Source organism: Agelaius tricolor, unplaced genomic scaffold (genome assembly GCF_023055355.1).
Source record: "Agelaius tricolor isolate 1412-34295 unplaced genomic scaffold, bAgeTri1.0.p SCAF_17, whole genome shotgun sequence".
In the NCBI taxonomy this organism is placed as follows: domain Eukaryota; kingdom Metazoa; phylum Chordata; class Aves; order Passeriformes; family Icteridae; genus Agelaius; species Agelaius tricolor.
Window position 1 is genome coordinate 11,455,436 of NW_027269277.1, and position 19,092 is coordinate 11,474,527.

Consider the following 19,092-nt stretch of genomic DNA (forward strand, 5'->3'; position numbering starts at 1 on the left):
GTGTTGAGCACTCTGAGATTCAATGAGAGGACAGCACATTCAGCAAATCAAGGACTCTCTCAGAACCAACAGAAAATATGTCTAACACACAGTATTGATGAAAAATCACATATGTATCTTCTAGGAAATTATCCAATCTTCCTTGGAATACCTAAGCATGAAACTTCCACAACAGGACTACAGTCAAAGCAGCTTAATTTTATGAAAATGTTTATCATTCCTGTACAGAAGGTCAACAAAATTGGTCCATTTCATCAAATTCCTCAAATTCACTGAATCAGAATTTTTGGGAGAAAAACTATTCCATCTAAATTGTTAAATGCAGCTGTATTATTAGACAACTGGCTTATATGTATTGAGAAAAAATAGTAAATGTATGTATAGGTTCTATTGAACAAATCAGAATCATCAAGCCTTTAACTGTGTGGACCATTAATTGCCATGAAAGTACCTCTTCCTTCTTCATCTAAGTAACTCCATACTAGGTACTGCTGCCAATTTTAAAGTCTAAATTTTAACAGACCTTTACTTGATTTACATGTATTTAAGCTTTCCAGCATTCAAATCCAATACCAGCCTTCCTGTGTTACACATAATAGAAACTAGAAGTCAACAGCATTTCTGGTTAGCTGCGCCCTTCCTCTTTCAACCAAGGCTTACCCCAGAACTTTATTTTTACCTTTTATTTATCCATCTGGTTACTCAAACAGGTTCTTTGCTGGCCTTTAGTCCAACCAAGTCCACTCACAAATCACCTGTGTTAATTTGCTGAAAAAGCTGTGGAGATTACCAGCAAACATAATTCAGGCAGAAAGACACGCTGGCTCCATGGTAACATGAAAGTCAATGAGCCCACCTTGAAACCTGGGAACAAAGGGCCCTTTCAGGACAGGGAGCAGAGGGGAGGGACCGTGTCTTATTGAGATGTTGGGTCCTTTCAGATTGTTTGCCACTGAGATTTTTCTTAAGGAGAAAAGGCACGCTGTAAATTTGCCTTGCACAAGTTCATTTGATTTTGGAGCCTATTACCAAAACTCTGTTGAATTCCCCTTGACCAACCCTGCCCCAAAAAGCAGCAGAGCAGATCACAATGAAAGCCAACATCCTTGCAGCCCTGCTGCTTTGTTCAGGGATACAGAGTTGCAACATGACACACTGAAGAATTCTGATCCTACAACGTCAGAAAAAAAAAATAATGGCCTAGAGGATAATAGTATATCCTAAAGAAGAAAATTTGGATAGAATTTTGGAAAAAACATCAAATTTAGCATGAAAAAAGAAAACCTCTCCATCTAGAGACAGAATACTTACAGACCTGCACTGCATTTCCCAAAGCCACCTCTGCCCTAGCATCAGAACAGGGTTAGTAATATTTACATGCATTGCAATTTAGAAGAGTATTTCAAGACACCCATTGCATGGCCCTTTGAAGGGTTAAACTAGGCAGCAACACAGTTTAGATCTGGACAAGGGATAACTTGAATTTTAGTGTTTCGTGTTCCCCAGAATTTCTGAAAATGCAGGAGTGGAAAGAGTTTATACTTTGAACTGTCCAGTAAGACTGAGTTATTTAGGTAACTTCAGATTAAACAATTTGCTTTTTACAAGATGATTTTACTTATCAGCTCTCAACAGATGTGACTCCCAGAGCTGCAAGGTTACAATTTGACAACATTCACAGTGTTTTTACTGACACTATTCTAGCCGACTTCGTTTCTTCACTCTGCCCAGTCAGTAAAAGTTTGAGTGTGTTTTTGATACCTGAATAGGCCACTTGGAGTTTCATTTGGCAAGGTTTACTCATACAATCATCCTTGTTTCACATTAATTCCTCTGGACTGCAGGCTGCTGCCCCAAGTCTCATTTCCACTCTCAAAGATTCCTCTCCCTGTCTTGTTGCTCCCCATTCCCACATCTTCAGAGGCAGCAAACTGTGAGTCTGTGAAGGGTCAGAAGAACAGCAGAGGATACTTTTCTGTCAGAACAAAAAACTGATCTGCCTCACCATCTAACCAAACTGATCCAGCAAAAGGGAGGCAGGAAACCACAATCAGGACACAGGGTAGCCCACACTTAGATAGGATTAAGTGCAATGTAAGACTGCACTTCATAGAAGATAGGGGATACAAGGTTTGAATTTAAGTATTCAATTGTATTTACTTCTCTCACTTTGATGGGCTCAGATCCTCATGGGATTAGTCTTTTTCTTTGCTGGGTGCACTGGCATGAAGGGCAAAGAATCTGACCTCACTAAAGACTTGCAAGCACTTGTGAATCCTGCATTCAGAGGGGTCAATGGAAACCTCTGACAGACTCCAACAGAGGGGAGATTGAGCTTGCTACCAAAATGTCCTTCTCAAGCAAATTCAAATGCCATTTTATGTGGTGACTGAGTACTGGCTGTGTCTCAAGGGAGTATTTTGAACTGTGTGCCCAACCCTAAGTTGATATTTAGACAAAGCACCTCTGCACACACCAGAAATTGTAGTTTATATATATATATATATATATATATATATATATATATATATATATATATATACATACATACATATATATATATATATATATATATATATATATATATATACATACATATATATATATACAAAACTATAGATATAAAACCAAAACATTTTCCATACAGCACACATTTTAAAGTTATGTATAAGAGCCAGCCATGAACAAGATTTAAATGTCATTTTCAGGGTACCTTCATGTTTACCAGGACCAAGAGAGAATCTATGGATTTTAAAGACAGAACTCCACAAATACAATCTAGTACTGAAAAGAAGTAGTTTACATGCTCAGTTCCATGCTTCCTTTTTACCTCTTATTAATGATCAAGAAACTAAAATAATTTGCCATCTCTTGCACTTGTTACACTGCTGCTTCCCAACATTTGGAATTTCCTCAGAGTCATCTCCTGCCAAAGCACAGGAAAGAGCCACAGCTACTCAGCTCTCAATATTGGGAGGTTTAACCCTGTTCAGGGTTACTTTCTACCCATACTGTGAGAGACTTCCCATTTCATTTCAATCCACAGCAAAAGCCAAGCAGGGAAGGGAGCAGTGGGTGTTCCTGACACATGAGATGTCTGGACAAACATGCCAAGGAAGGAGCTCCAGGGCAGCAATCACTGCATCCATGCACTCCAGTCTGTGGTCCCACAAAATTAACTGTCCTCTGGAGGGACTGCTGGTGCTGTTACAAGACTGGAACAACAGGACTGCTTATGCTGCTCTTTCCTGCACAGAATTTTAATATAAAGACTACATATGATAGAGGAGTGTATTTCCCAGCAATGCATTAGCTACTAGGCCATCAGAGTCATCATTATAAGGCAGTAAATAATTATATTGAGATTGATAAACTTCCTTGCCTCAGCTGTTGGAAGCTAAGCCAAGACTAAACACATTTGTACAGCACTAGTAAACTTTCACCATTTGAATAGCTTTCCTGTTATTGTCAAACCTATAAGCAAATAATCCTTCTGACTGACCATATGGCAGAAGGACAGCAGCCCAGAGAGGCAGCAGTATGAGAGAGGAATTTCACATGTCAGTACACTTTTGTAGGGGCCTCTCACAAAGCAAGGAACAGCCAGTCCTTGTAATGAAAGTTCCAAAAATGTCATTTTAAGAACAAAGTGATCTGGCCTATAGTCCTGCTTAACACCCTCTCTTTATAAGCAGATGTTTTAAGGTCACATTATATCCTTTTATAAACTAAATCACAATAGTAATGTTCCTTCATTTCGCAACTACATTTGCAAAGCCAACGTTTTAGCACTCTACTGAATCTTAACCTGCTTATGGATCTGGGTCTTTTAGATTCTGGTTGCAGTCTGTAAGACTTAAGCTTGCTGGATATAGGACATTTAAACAAACTGGGCATACACAGGTTCATAAAACCTAAAATAGTGCCCATAAGCACTGAGGGGCCAGCTGATATTGCATGGCTACTCTTGATTATATCTGAGAAGTCACAGTGACCAGATGTTCCTAAGGTCTGGAAGATGCAAATCTCACTCCTGTCTTCAAGAAAGGCATGAAGGAGGATCTGGGGAACTAAAAGGCACTCAGCCTCCTCTCAGTCCCTGTGAAGTCAATGGAGCAAATTCATCTGAAAACCTTTTCCAAACGCATGGAGGACAAGAACATAATCAGAAACAGTCAGCACAGATTTGTAAAGGGAAAATGATGCCTAATTATTCTGATGGCCTTTTAGGATGAGATGTCAGGCTTGATGGATGAGAGGAGAGGAGTTATTGTTGCTTACCCTGACCTTAGTGAGGTGCTCAAGAGTGCCTCAAGATCCTCATAGAGAAACTAATAAAGCAAGGTTAGACAAGTGGACAGCGAGATGCATTGAAAACTGGCTCAACTGCCAGGTTCAGCTGACACTTTAAAATAAATTGAATGAAGTTTTACTCCTTGTTTGTATGAGAACATATGAATGATTGAACAAGCTCAGTATCATAAAGGATGAAGCTCTTTATTTCAATGGTTACAACCTTAAGAGGACCTACCTGACTCAGTCCAGCTCCAGCTGGGATAAAGGAACACACAACATGTGACAGCTCAGTTTCTTTATGACTTAGCCTGACACTTCACCTGAAGGCTAGCATATGATTTGCTGAAGCATCACCAAAACTACATCTCTCCACGGTTTTGCAATTATGCTGTACTGTTTTATCTTGTAGAAGATAAATTTTAGCACTGTCCAGATCCTTAGACTGCATTAAAAGCTCTACCTACTGCACAAATATCTTAGCTGGATTCTTTTCCTCTCCTCTGCAAATACTGTTTCTAATGGTTGATTTCAGAATGGCTGAAATGACATTACAGAAATCAGAGCTGTCAGTGTGAAATCAACATGCAAATGCAGCATAAGGACAACATCATTAAGGACAACATCAGTGTCAAGCACAGTTAAATGTTTAAAACTTCGTTTCCTGGCAAAATGTTTTTTCATACACAGCATCTGCTAATACTCAGAGCTTAAAGTATGCTGGAAATACTATATACTTCATCAGTGTTAGCAAACAGCTTTTCATCACCTTTATCACTATTCCCACTGACAGCTGCAGAGTGAAATACAGAGGGACATTAGCAAAATTACTAACACACTGCTCCCACAAACAAAACTCTGATTTTTTTAATTCCAGCTTGGCACTTGCACTATGACACAAGGTTGTTTCTCTTACAGTAGACCATCTTCAAAGACTTCTTTTATGTCAGCAATGTGAAGCAAAATAGTGCTTTTAGAAAACAGGAACAGATGAGATGTAAACAATGACGAGAACACATCTGAGAACATATCTAAAGAGACCACACTACAGAAATTTACATTCATTCACAGAACAAGGTTATTCACTTTCCTCCCACCCACATTTTGATTAGGCCAATTCTGCCTTCATTTGTACATATATATTTTCTGTCTCTAAACAAATATATGGTGTCATTGTTAGAGCAGAGTAAACAGAATTCTGTCAGGGATATCTGTCAGAATTGCTCTTTGTTTCTTCAGTTTGGAATTTAAACAGCATGTTTAAAGAAGACTGCTCCAGGAGAGTTTTACAAACTCTGACATTTTAAACAGTGAAGACTGTTTACCTGAAGACTCCAGGGCCTCTTAAATCATAACATCTCCCCACTCAGCTCAATGGACTATGGGAACAACTGGATGTTCTGTGACTTCTACCCACCTTGAATGCAGCAGAAAAAATCAAGAAGTTGAAGGTAGAAGCACAAGAATATAGGGAAATGCTCAGGTATCTTTGACCATGATTGAAAGACTGCATACCACCAGTTGAAATGTGTTGATTTTAGATCTTTTTAACACCAAAAAAATGCCCCCCCCCCCCCCAAAAAAAAAAAAAACAAACAAAAAAAGCCCTTGAAACTTTTTAAATACAGTTCTTTTGAAAACAGTATCTCTTGTAATCACACTCATAAACACTGCTAGCCTACTAGGTAATAGAGACAGGATTCCACTTCCCTGGTACTCTTGAAGAATTCATGGTCCTTTGAACATTCTTTCTGAACATTATTCTTTACACATGAAATAAAATATAGGGAGCAAAATTTGTCAATAACAACACCAAGTATCAATGCCTGTCATAAATCAATGTATTTAGAGGTACTCACCACATACACATTAACCTTGATTTCACTAGGAGGGCTCTAGAATCTTACTGCCAAACACTTGCACACAATCTTGTCTGAACATTTTATGTTCCTCCCAATACTCAGGTTGTTCTTAGAAAGTACTTTTCCAAAATGTCAAGAGAATCAGGGAAGGCAAGGGTGACACAGCTCAGCTGGCCTCCTTATTCCTGTCTCTGACACAGATATATATATTTGCATGAAGTCTTGGATCCAAGTTCATAACTGATGCCAAGCAGGGACTCAAGTCAACACAACCAAGAACACATGTGGCTCATTTTCCTAATTCAGCCTCATGCTTGTTTTGAGTTGTTTGACACTCACATATTCAGAGCAGAATATAGAAAACTATTTAGTGTATCCTTGCATATCTTGTTACATTACAGTACTGACAGCACAGAGCAAATAAGAATGGTTACTTCTTTTTGTACAAGACCACAGTTCTACTCATTACAAAACATGTCACCATGATGACAAGGCCAAATCTACACAAGGCCAAACAATCTCTCAGAATTATTTATCTGAGCAACTCCCCAGAGTTGCTATACATAAGCCCCTTTAAATTTAGTAACTATAAGCAGAGACAAATTTATCTCTTAAGAGATCTAAATAACATAGCAAACATATGAGTCTGGCATCAGTACAGGTCAGCAAAATGCCAAAATAGACCAGGAGGGAGCCACCTCACAGCTTGGGCACTGCAAACCACCCCTCCCTGTTCCATACTCAGGAAAAACTGTTAGGATGGTACATACAGAAAAAGCAAGAGCCAGAACAGAACACAAAGAATGTTCCATTTTTCACATACCTAATATCTAAAATGTTAAAACCTGTACTCATTCCTCATGTGGCTTAAACCAGAACTTTGACTAACATTTCTTTAGTTATTCTGTGCAACCTTGACCATCAACCTATAGCTTATATATGTTGAACTGCATTCATAAGATCTAATTGAATATAAAACTATCAGCTTCAATTATTTTGTATTCAGAGGTATTTTTCAAAAGATGCGGTTCCCATTTTTCACATCCCTCTGTAAAGGTCAGAATGAAAAGGAAATAAATCATTCAAACTAAAAGGAAATATAAATTGCACACAGTTTGGGAAAAGAAACATGTAAGTCTTGATCATGTCAGATTCCTTGGAGTGAAAAGGTAGCCAACATTGTCTAAGACATTTTCATGTCAGATTAGACATATAAGAGCTGTGTGAATAATTGTATTTTGACAGCAACAGTACTGCCTTCTTAATGGACCTATTAAAAATGGAAGTGCTCAAATCACTCTGCTTTTATTACTTTGATTCCAAAAATAAGAGCAGACGTACCCACCAAAATTTTAAGAAGAAAAGAAAAATTGTACAGGACCAAAAGGAGCTCAATAGTGGCAATAATATTTTGATAACATCCAAGTGTCAAGGTTTTAACATATGCTGAACTGGCCTGAATGTGAATCCTGATTTTCTCATTGGATTTTTCCCATGTTCAGGAAGAGCTCTTTGCTGCTGGGAGGAGATGGACAAGACTTCTGACCCCTGCTCCTGCACTTGCTTAAAAGGGAGGGCAAAGGTCACACAGAAGGAAAAAGGTTTTAAGCTTTCAGTGGAAGGGCAGATGTAGGTTGGAATTTAGCTGGAGGGAGGGAAAAGAGATGGGAAAGAAAAAAAAAAAGATAATTGAATCTGCTCACAGCACTTCTACAAATGCTGAGTTATATGAAACTCATTTGCAAGGCTTTAAGGATTAAAGTTCTTGCTGAAATACTGTATTGGCACTGGTAGTAAAAATAAATAAAATAGCTTTTCCATTCCCATAAACAGCTATTGCATCTCTCTAGTTAGCCTAACTCCCAAATTCACCCACCTCACTCTCAGCTGCCAAAAGCACTGCACAGTTTTCACTGCATTCCCCAGGACACCGATTTCTTTTGATCTTCAGATCTGCAGTCAAGTTCATTTTCTGTCATTCTTCTTCTAGGATAAGCAGATGCATCTCCCTAAGAGATGACTCTCTGCTGCTCCCCATTTTCCCCTCTAAGTAGGACTGCTACAAACCTTGCTACTCTGGTTTGCAACTATTGCTGAACTTTGATAATTCTTTAAAAAAGAAACAGAAGCTGGCCAGTAGTTAAGAGATGCAGGATCAGAAAACATTTCCTAAGGTTTGTCAAAAGAGGAGCACAGGACTGAAAGGTCCCACTTTCCACTTCTGGTGTGAGTTTCCATGAACCATTCACTGCACTCACGTTGTGCAGGAGCTGGAGCTCAATATCCTGCCTTGCAGCAGGTGGTAGGATGACTCTTCACAGGCTCATTACTGTCCCACAGTATCATTAGTTTTTTTCTAGTCCCACTCATCCCTAAAAAGGAGCGACAACAAACTGCCCTTGGCAACCCTCCAAGCTCCATTAACAAAGATGCACAGCATATGGAATTTAAGCTGGCCTTTCAAATAGTAGTCAAAAAGAAAGTTCCTTCTTATTCACCTGGAAGATATGTGCTAAGTTTCTGTATTTATAGGGAATTGTAGTGGCTTAAAGTAAGAGCCAGCTGTTTGGAGGCTCAGTGAGGGAACTAAGGTTGCTCTTCACTCTCATTTTGAACACTAGCTTGTGTCCAAAATTTCAGGGGCTGCAAGGCTTAAGTTTCTGGCCACACAACCTACCAGAAACAAAGCTCAGAAGGAAAGATCTGTTTTCTTTATAAACAATGGTAATTGCTCATAGCCAGCACAACATTAACAAATATAATACAATAAAATTATTTCATGCGTCTGAAACATGCCTGGTTATGTATTTTACATGTATCTAGATAGCTAAACAAATGCAGAAATCAAAACCAATGCTGTATGATTCTCCTTCTGTCAAATTACTGTAATAAAGAAATACAATATATTTTCCCATTCACAAACAGCACTGGTTTATCCTCTTGTTACCATGTAATGTAATACAATCACTACTGAACCTAAGAGGTGAGGGAAATTCCTGCATTTAGTAATAATTAAAGCCTCGATATCCTTCACTGACTACAAGCCAGGAGAAAAATTTCACAAACTGTTCTTGAATATTGTGACACAAGAGCATGACACCTTCATTTAGACTGAAGAAGGAACATTTTTGTTTTTATATTTTCCTTACAAGTCCCACAAATACAGAGATTTGCAAAACATCCCAGAAGGAAGCCTTCTGAAGAAAACTTCATTATATACTTAATTTCTTGCACATGATCTAATATTTAATTGCTTTCTTAATGGTTAGAAAAGAAAAAGAGGAAAAAAAAGGGCAAAAGAAAAGGCTTACTAGTTATGAAATCCCTTCTTGAAATTATAAGCAGCAAGCTGTTTTCTAATTAATTCTGGCCCAAAAACTACTCCATGACTGATCCCAAATACTTATTTTAAAGACTGACTATTAAGTTACTCTTGAGGGAGAGATCCAATACTGTTAAAATATCTTAGAGAAATGTGTTTAGATGTATTTTGACTTTGTTATGACAATAGTGACCATAACCTTTGCCTTGACATGAAGGAATGTGTGTATCTCACAGGAAAGTTGCAACCTTTTGCACCTAACCCCATCTCAAAATCCCAACCTCAGCACAACTGTGTTGTCATAAGAAACTTCACCAGAAGCAGAAGTGATAGAGCAGACAGGGCTGGGAATTAGCAGGAAGCATTTCTATCTCAGACCATCCTGAGCTATCAGGGGCTCTGATGACTTGGACTTTCTTTCAGATGAGATAAAAGCCAGAGGTCCTAGCATCTGGTGACCATTAGGAATTGGAACATAAAGATATTGGAGTTATTAGACATTGAATTCTGGTCATATTCCAAGACAAATAAATTTATTCAGCTTTCCTAAAAAAATCCCTCACTGTTTCAGAGAAAATCATATATTCTTTTAGCACCCCACAGGTGCTGTGTAATATTTATTGGTATGCTGCCAAACAAACCACTAACACTACAGGAATACACTGCACTCCACAATGACAAAACACTTGTTTCATCTGTTTTATCTGTTGTCTGATAATGGCTATATTAGCTTTTGTTACCAACATAACTACCCTGAAGCCCCATTCTCCAGAGTGATGGAATGTGGACAGGCTGCCCAGCCTGCAGTGGGACCTACAGAAATAGTTTACATGGATGAAATCCTTCAGAGTTGCTGGAGTATCACTGCAAGGAAAGAATAGGTGCCCAGCTGTGCTGTGTCCCATCCCCCTGCAGATCTCTCAAGTGCACCCACATGCCAGTTTACAAGTGTGCACACTATGAAAAACAATCTTTGTGTCAGAGGTGAGCACTGACATTCCTTAGGTCAGTCACTCATCTGGTACTCACAGAATTACCCCTCTTTCCATCCTCCTTTGGTCATAAAAGGACTCAGGTTATTAATGGTTATGCTCCAAGTCATGCCTCAGTTAAATGGATAAATTAGCTCCAAAACTAGACTGGCTAAATATCATCTTCTCCTTTAAGCTTCCTCTAGAGATCAAAAGTGTCAGTGAGAGGTACTGAATAACTAATCTGGATATGATGTCAAATTCACCCCAAAAACTCTTTCCACCTGCTGTTACTGTTCTTTGAGATTCCCAGGAGGTCAAAACTAAGCAATAAGTGTATATAAACATACACCCACACGGATTTTTACTTGAATCAAGTATAATAACTTTGGATACTCTAATGTTAGTCTGACCCAAAGATTACAACCCTGATTAATTTCTCTATTTATAAGAGGAGGGTGCAATGTTCTCAGAGTGAAAAACGAGATGTCTTGTCTGGCTGGGGCAGATTTTCCCTCAGTAAATGAAATAATTTGATGTTTTCAAGAAGACTAATGTTTCTGTTGTTGCAAGGAAAAGAAGAGAATGATTCTTTTGGATCATTGACTCAAAAGATTTATGATCTGAGCTATCACATCAACAATCAGCTTAACAATAAGATCCTTTTGCAGAAAGGTTCCTTTTTTATGGTCCCTATTTACACAGCAGCAGCATAAAGCACAGCTGTGCTCTGAGCTCACCATCCTGCCACAAGACTGAGAAAGAACAGTTTTGGGAGCAACAACAATTGTTTCCAAGACTTTCCACAGCCAGATGATTACCAACACCTTCCTACTGCAGTAAGTGATTTTAAATTAAAATCAGTCTTGAAACTCCACTTCTATACCTTGAACAACATTTAGCTCAGGTATTCTCCAGGTTTTTAGAGACAGAGAAGCTGCCATCCTTAACTAGAATACCAGAGGAAGCTGTGTGTACACAGTTTCTTAAACAGCAGCAGTGCAATTCGACAGTTGGTGTGATGAGACTGCCCCTTGCTGAGCAATATTTTCCCAGGATTTCTTTAGATTTCACATGTATCTGGCAGGTTGCAAATCTTTTGAAGTAGGGATTGTATTTCAACTCTGATTTTTCATGTATGAGAGCACACTAGGGTCAGATGTGGTGATCTGAGTTCACAGGTGGGAGCATTACAAACCTAGATAAATTTGCAAGAAAGTTCACAAAGTTGTGAGTTTCAGAGAAAAAAGTATTCCATGGAGATACTTAAATCTCAGATTTTTAACAAAGCTGATATAAGTACTATCTAAAGGGTATTTTTGAAAAGTAAAATCTGAATAAGATTGCATGCTCTGGACTTCTGATAAGTGCTAGATTTCCTTCCTCTAACCACAAGAAAAACAACTCACAGCTCTCTATACTCCCACATTCATCTCACAGACAAACCTGCTGTGACAGGCACAAGGCCTACACTTGCCGTGGGAGAAATAATATCAGAGCTAAAAACTCAGCTGTGAACTGATCCAAACATGAAGTTCCTAACCTCCCCCCATGAGAGACAAACAGCAACTTCCCACTGCAGAGCAGGGGCTGCACATTGTACACCCTGACACCCCGCAGACTCCTTTGTGGGCCGGAATACATTAATAAGGGCAAAAGGTTATTTTCCAGCAAAGTTTGTAAATTAAATTCTATAGAAAACCAAACAAAAGGTTACATGAGTGTTCATTTATCTACAAGCAGTGAGCTCAAAAGAAAATATTTCATTTCAGATTTTGCCAAGGTGTCCTAACAATGGCAGCTCATATACCACAGGTACTTTGGAAACAAGACTAAATTAATTAATATCAAGTTTCAGCCAAATGTATGACCTGGGAAAGGTTTCAAATTAGTTTTTTCACTGAATTAATTTCAGCTAAGACCTTTGATAAAAACAGCATGGAAAGAGTAACTGAAAGAAAGAACACACTTCATTTGATTACTTTTAAAGCACACAGGCTTGCAGAGTGGCACAAATGGAAAATAAAGAATGAATTAAGATTTACCCAATTTATTTAGTTAGATAAGTTATGTTGTATTAAGATGGAAGTTGTCCAACTTATTGGTATTTAACCCAGCTACAGAAGTATTCCCTGCTTGACCAAATCCCACACAGAACTGCCAAAAGGACACAGCAGAGGCCTCCCACTGCCCTCCATCCTCCCTCCACACACGTGCACCCATTCCTCTGCTAGGAAATGCCAACAGCAAACAGGATTCCTGACACCTGGCAGGCTTCTCTGCTGGAGTTTCTCACTCCATTTAACAGCTTTTCTCCTCCCACTCCAGCTCATCCAAAGACACTGCAATTAAAAACATTATTTAGAAAAGGTTCAAGCAATTACTGTCTGTTAAAAACTGAACTTTGTTCTGAACATTTAACTGTGTCCAGTGTGCATCAAATATGATATAACCAAAACAGCAGATTCTGCAGGCTAGAAAGTATGATTTATATTTCTCTTTCCTGCTGTCCACCTCTGACCTTTCTAAACAGATCTCCATCCAGCTTGTCAGATATCCTAATCAAACAGGTCCAGGTGCCAATTACTTCCTACAAAGATGCAGCAAACCACACAGGTGAGAGATCTGAGACAATCCAGTCTCAGGAAAACCATCTCCTGATTTCCTCTTCTGATTTCCTCAACAGTGCTTAAGTCAAACATCCAGATGTTACATGACAGGTCCCTACAGGCAAGCACCTGACCTAAAAGCTGTGAAAGAAACCCTGATACTTTAAAGAGAATTTTGTTTTCCCCTGGTTTCCTCAAATTAGCTTTAGGGATAGAAACGGATATTTTATTTTATATATTCAAAAAATAGCATGTGCTACTGTTAAAACAAGAGCTTTCTAAAGCTAGTAAAGACACTAAATCCTTGGTGCTCTTAAACCGAACCCTGTTGTAATACTTCAAGGAAAAAAATGTGGCATCACCTGTATCCCTGTGCAAAATACTATATTACTTTATGGTTTTATTTACATTATGCCTTTATAATTTGAAGAAAATAAAGTAACACTCACTTTGTTCTGCTTCTTTACACAGATGCTATTTGTTTGGTACAGTCTAATTTTTAAAGTAATACTAATTTCTAGCCAGCCTCATGGCACCTGAGTGGAATACATGTAAAGAAAAGAACAAGATTTAGGTAAAGTCTTCAGTTTTGTGAAATTAAAACTGAAATTCAAACCTGCATTCAGATCAGTTTTTACAAAATATATATTTTGTATATTGTTATCATAATTTTCTATTAATACATATTAGAAGAGCTAGTAGATTAGTAATGAAACTCAAGAAAGAAAAATACTTGAACCACTTTAGGAACTTGAGGAAAACACAGATAAATGCTCATTCAACTCCCCACTAAATTTGTTTGAGTGCTACCAACAGTTATCTGCCTTATACCTTCCCCTCTGGGAGCAGCTCCCTCCAGCACATTGCCTTGAAAAAAAGAAGAAATACATGCAATTTTTGATAAACAGGCATTCAAACCACTGATGCTGTATGATTATTTTACAGATAGCTACAAACATGGTATGGAGCATTTAAGAAAGTTACACAAAGCCACTCATCAAGCTATACTGATAATAGAATCTAGGATTCTTTATGTCACAATCTTCTTTAAGTCCTCATGTTTTATCTACAAAATGCTAGCTTCCTGCCCTAACCATAAAATATCTGATAAAAGTCAATATCCTGCTACAGTTTCTTGATACCATCACACAGGAATTAAGAGATTTCAGGCTTATCAAGAGCAGAGGCTGCAGTGGTTATAAACTCAGCAAGCACAGTAAATTTCACAACTCTGTCAAGCAATTGAATGAATTGTGGTGGTTTCATCTTACAGAGATAATCTGGTTCCAAGCAGAATTTGAATTCCTTTCCCATAGTAGTTTTATGATTAACTTAATGGAAGCAGTTCAGCACTTCTGTGCAACTTTTTGGAGATACAAGTTGACACTGGTGCTACTTTGATACAGTGTGAGGTAACATCTAAATATGCAGGTTGAAGATGCCACTGACATTCGATATATAAGGAAAATCAGGATTACTCATGCCAGACACCAAATAAAATTCCGAAAGAAGGTGAGGCCCCCAGTGACACACTAAGTAAGCTGCTGACTAAATTCACAGTGACCTCAATTGAACACAGCAGCCAGAGTACAACTGACAGCAGTGTAAGTGCTTTGCAATCGACTTCACCTTTCTCACAACCACATCCACAGCCTTTAAGGGTCTTACAAAGCACTTCTACTGCCTATCTAGAAAAGTATCCACCCTCTGAAAAACTGAAGAACAACATTCTTCACAAAGACTAATCCTGCTTTTCTCTTTTTAAAACAAAAGCAGATAAGGAAGTGCTGTAAATCTGAGATCTGTGAGCTGCTGGGCTGCAGAAAGGCCCCTCTAAACAAGTATGTCATGGAGCTAGTCTGTACCTGTGCCTCACTGCACATTCCTCTGGCAAAGGAATTTAGGCCTGAAACCTGGTACCCCTCTGCCCTCCTCTGAGTGAGTTCATAACACCAGAATGAAGGGGAGGGAAGTAACTTTCTCAATGGAATTTCTTTAATGGAAATTAAAAGAACACATCTGATGAAACAGATGCTTGAAGTATTTTGTCTGGTTGTTCATAAAGAATAGGTATTATTATATATAGAAAACACAGAACCACGTGAGGAAAGTTTATCTCTGGTAAGTTCAATGTTATCATATAATCCAAATAAAATCTGTAGCCAATATCACTGCACAAAGATGTCTGTGTTGACAGTCTTCTGTGCAGAGAAAACTGTAAAACAATCATTCCAAATGTGGACAGTAACTTAGTAAAAAATAAAAACTTCAACTGAACAACCAAAAAATCCCTTCAAGTTTCCTTTTCATAGCTTTCATTTACTTCAATCCAAAATACTTGGTAAACGCTTTGGTTTGTGATTCATAAAGCATCCTTGAATAGAATTGAGAAGTTATAGCAGCACTGGAGATCCCATATAGATATTAATTAATTCTACTATACCACTGACAGACTGTAACTAAGACTCACTAGCTGGATTTTAAACCTTGCCCCTCCTCTCTGAAAGACTTGCAGAACTTGGCTGGATAGCACTAACCTGAAAGATAAAAATCAAGCAGATTCTTTGGAAACTTCACAGTCTCGCTTGCCCACAGAAGAAAGTGCAATTGAATGGTGAGTCTTTAAGTAGCCATAATTACTTTTTACTGTTTTGTGCCTTATTGGTTAGAGGTTCAAGCTTTCAAGATCTCCAAAGGCAGATGGTACAAGTCCCTCATTTAGAGAGGACCCTTAGGGCATACAAAGCACTCGATGCAACAGTTCAAAGAAGCAAAACTCGATGCATGACTTGAGGCAAAGTGTTCTTCACACCCAGGACAGTAACACCAGTACTCAGCCTGGCCCAATGCAAGGACACCTGAAAATCGCCCAGGGGTGAAAGACAACACAGCAACCCAATCAGTGATTAAAGCAAAAGCTGCAACTTGGTTCTTTGCATTGCATAACGAAACAGTGTGAAATTAATTTAATAACTAAACCCAAGACAAAGGTCGAAACACATCAAATGTTGCTGTAATGAACAGGCATGCTCGTTTCAGGATTCAACCTATCCTGCAACTCTGCACAGTGGAGGGTCTGCAAACACATTGTACCTTCCATGGAAAACGAGCTGTGCCACATGAGAAGATGTTCTGCTCCAGCCCGGGTTGGTACAGTCCCAGAAGGGCAGACTGCAAAACCTCCCGTGTGATTTTCCACAGAACACTTCAGGGATGGGAGCTCCTCAGCCTCTGCTGAAGGCTCCCAGCACTCCACACGCCCCAGGCCAACACATTCACATGGAAATTGCTCCACTAAGAGATACGGGTCAAACCACAGGCTGGAGCTCACTCTAATTATCTAGGCAGATTCTGGTTTAATCCTAACAAGATTATACATTCACAGAGATTAAGGTTGTTAAAAGTACCGCAGAGCAAACCATATAATCACTACACTGAAGAGACCATTAACTATTCCGTTTATGGTCACCAACTCATTTAACTTTAAAACCTCTGTGGTATTCAAGGAAATTCTCTGTACTATTTGTGGTAAAAGTGGGCTGAAGATCTGACATTTACTTTGGTGACAAGAACACATTTGTTAAAGGAGTGGTTTGAAAGCTTCTTCTTTTCATCACCATATTAGCATATTTTCTCCACATTTTTCTTACATCATACACCTTTTCAAGTCACAGCAAAAAGCCAAGCACCGTATGTAGAAAGAGATTTCATAGGCTGTTTTAGCTTAAGCCAAAACTACTTTATATGTTAAAAATGCACTACTCTTCCTTTGTAAAAATGATCACAAAGTTTACAAGAAGAGACAGCTGTTAAAGACCTGTGTTTCTGATGAAAACAGACAGAAAACTTTTGCTAAATAGCAAGCAATGTGTTTGTGTCTCACTTATTTCCCTAGTAGAGCAAAAACCATACACATTTCCAAAGCACCCCAGGAACAAAGCACCTGACTTCTGGCACCCAGGGCTTACTAGAAATCACCTCAGTCATCCCACGAGACCAAGACTCAGCACACTTCTATCATTTCTGGTAATAAAGGCTCAGCATTTTCTGTGCAAAATGCTCTATACACTGTGCAGTGCAACCCAGGACCTGCCAAGCTCACCTTCCAGCCAAATCCACACTTCATATGTGCTGCACTTCATGGAGAGGGCATTTACAGACATACACTGATTTTACTGATAATGTTCCAACTTTTCAACCCCTCACACACACTTCAATAATAGTCTAAAACTTCACTAGGCTGAAGCTGAAAGCCTACAGGCTCCTTTTATGGAAAAGTCTGAAGAGTACTATAAATTCTTAATTTTCCAAGCTTGCTTTTTGTTCCTGCAGGCTATGTTCTTCCAGTTGAGTTACACCCTGCTTGTGGATAGCTTTAATCATCCAAGTACAATACAATGATTCACCTTCCTATTGTTTTGATGTGTTTCTACTACAGTAGTAGTAATAATTCCAAGTTGCTTTTAAAGAAAGTTTTAAAAATATATATTTTACAGAGCAAGTGGTATCTGCACAATACTTCACAGCAAAAGTTATATAAGGAGAACTATTACAACTTTAAAATGGTCCTGCTCCTCTTTAGGAAAGTCAAGCCATTATTCAGTGTGTCATTTCATCTATTTAACTTTGTTTCAGTAATAATGTGTTACAGTACATTTATATGTGCATTTCTAAAAAAAAATACTTGCCAGCATACAGACTTAAAGTACTAAGACTTAAACAGACTTAAAGTACTAAGAGTAATAGTTTCATCACTTCTTTTACAATTTTATAGTTTTCTGAGGAAACTTTTGGGTTTAAAAATTCTTTTAAGCATTATTTCATGTCCACAGAGAGATACCTTACTACTTGTGAGGGCATGACCTTAATAAAAAATTAATAACTTTAATGATTCAAACAAATGGATAAGGAATGTAAGAAATTGATTTGAAAACATTCTAATATGTGAGCAGGTAAAGTACATGCAGCAATTTTTAAAAGTTGGGAAAAGAAAAGCACTGACTTGTCACTATTCAGAGCTTTAAAGTGATACTGCTAGCAAAAAAGACTTGGTGACATTTAATTTGTGGAGATTTGAAGAAGCACAGGAGCATTCATAAGTCTATTTCTTGCTTAACTTCACTTTCATTTTCCTCTCCTCTGATTTTTAGGTCAAAACCAACTCCTCCAAACAGTGCTAGAAATTAACTGATGCAGTTGGCTTTCAGCTTACTCTGTGCAAACACTTCATCCTCACCTCTAGAAAGCTGCAGGTTTTGATTTATCTACCAGCCAAAAAAATATGCTAAGAAAACAGTTAATTTTGCTATTGCTACCTTGTTTCCAACCTTTCTTCTTCAACAGAAATAGAAAAATGACAAATATGCAAAAGTGAAGAAAACTAAATGTTAGTTTCATATCTTACTTTGATATATTGCCTTTTCTAGCTAGCTCCCAATTAGCCCAGCTGACCTGTGTCATCATACAGGGGTCTTGCCTGATGCTTTTGCCAAGCATGGAATTGTTTGCTCCTACACTAACAGGGAAAGCAAGGAACATTAGGTGCAAACCTCTCAAAAAGATTTGTGCAACAGAGATTCCTGGGTAACAGGCACTGACACGTCCTCACTGCTGCTGGGAGTGAGGCATCAGAGAAAGCACTGCAGGATTAACAGCAGTGATCCTGGCAGCCTCCCTGGCTATTAAAGCACAAAGGAGACACAGAAAAGCAGAGCAGCTTATGAGCACGTTGAGGCAAGGGCTGGAGGCTGTATAAAGTACAGCAGACTGCAGCCAAAGAGGAGAAAATAGAGCAGTGAGTGAATGAGGCAAACTCAGAATACAGTAGCTATTGACATCTCGGTGGGCTGAAGCAAATCAGACCAATTTGGTTCACAGAGTTGATTCTCTCAGTGTTAAGGTAACCAAGTGAGCAGAGACTATGCAAATTGGATGGTGCTGGCTCAGTGGCCCCAAGAGGTTGACACAACCAAAGCTAATTAAAATCTGCAGAAACAACAAGGGAAGCACAGACCAGAGGGATGTCTACAGCTTTG

The 19,092-nt window shown here is 38.6% G+C and overlaps 1 protein-coding gene across 2 annotated transcripts in view; it reads right to left on the reverse strand.

The window, feature by feature from the left end:
• The window catches only part of COL4A6 (collagen type IV alpha 6 chain), a 108,864-nt gene that overhangs the window by 83,645 nt on the left and 6,127 nt on the right, over positions 1-19,092 (reverse strand). Inside the window, exon 1 of one of the 2 annotated variants that reach the window (XM_071442453.1) lies at positions 680-743. The exons of the other annotated variant lie outside the window; for it this stretch is intronic. The gene's annotated coding sequence lies outside the window, so the exon portion shown is untranslated. Of the gene's footprint in view, positions 1-679; positions 744-19,092 lie in introns of those variants that run through there. 2 annotated transcript variants of the gene reach the window in all.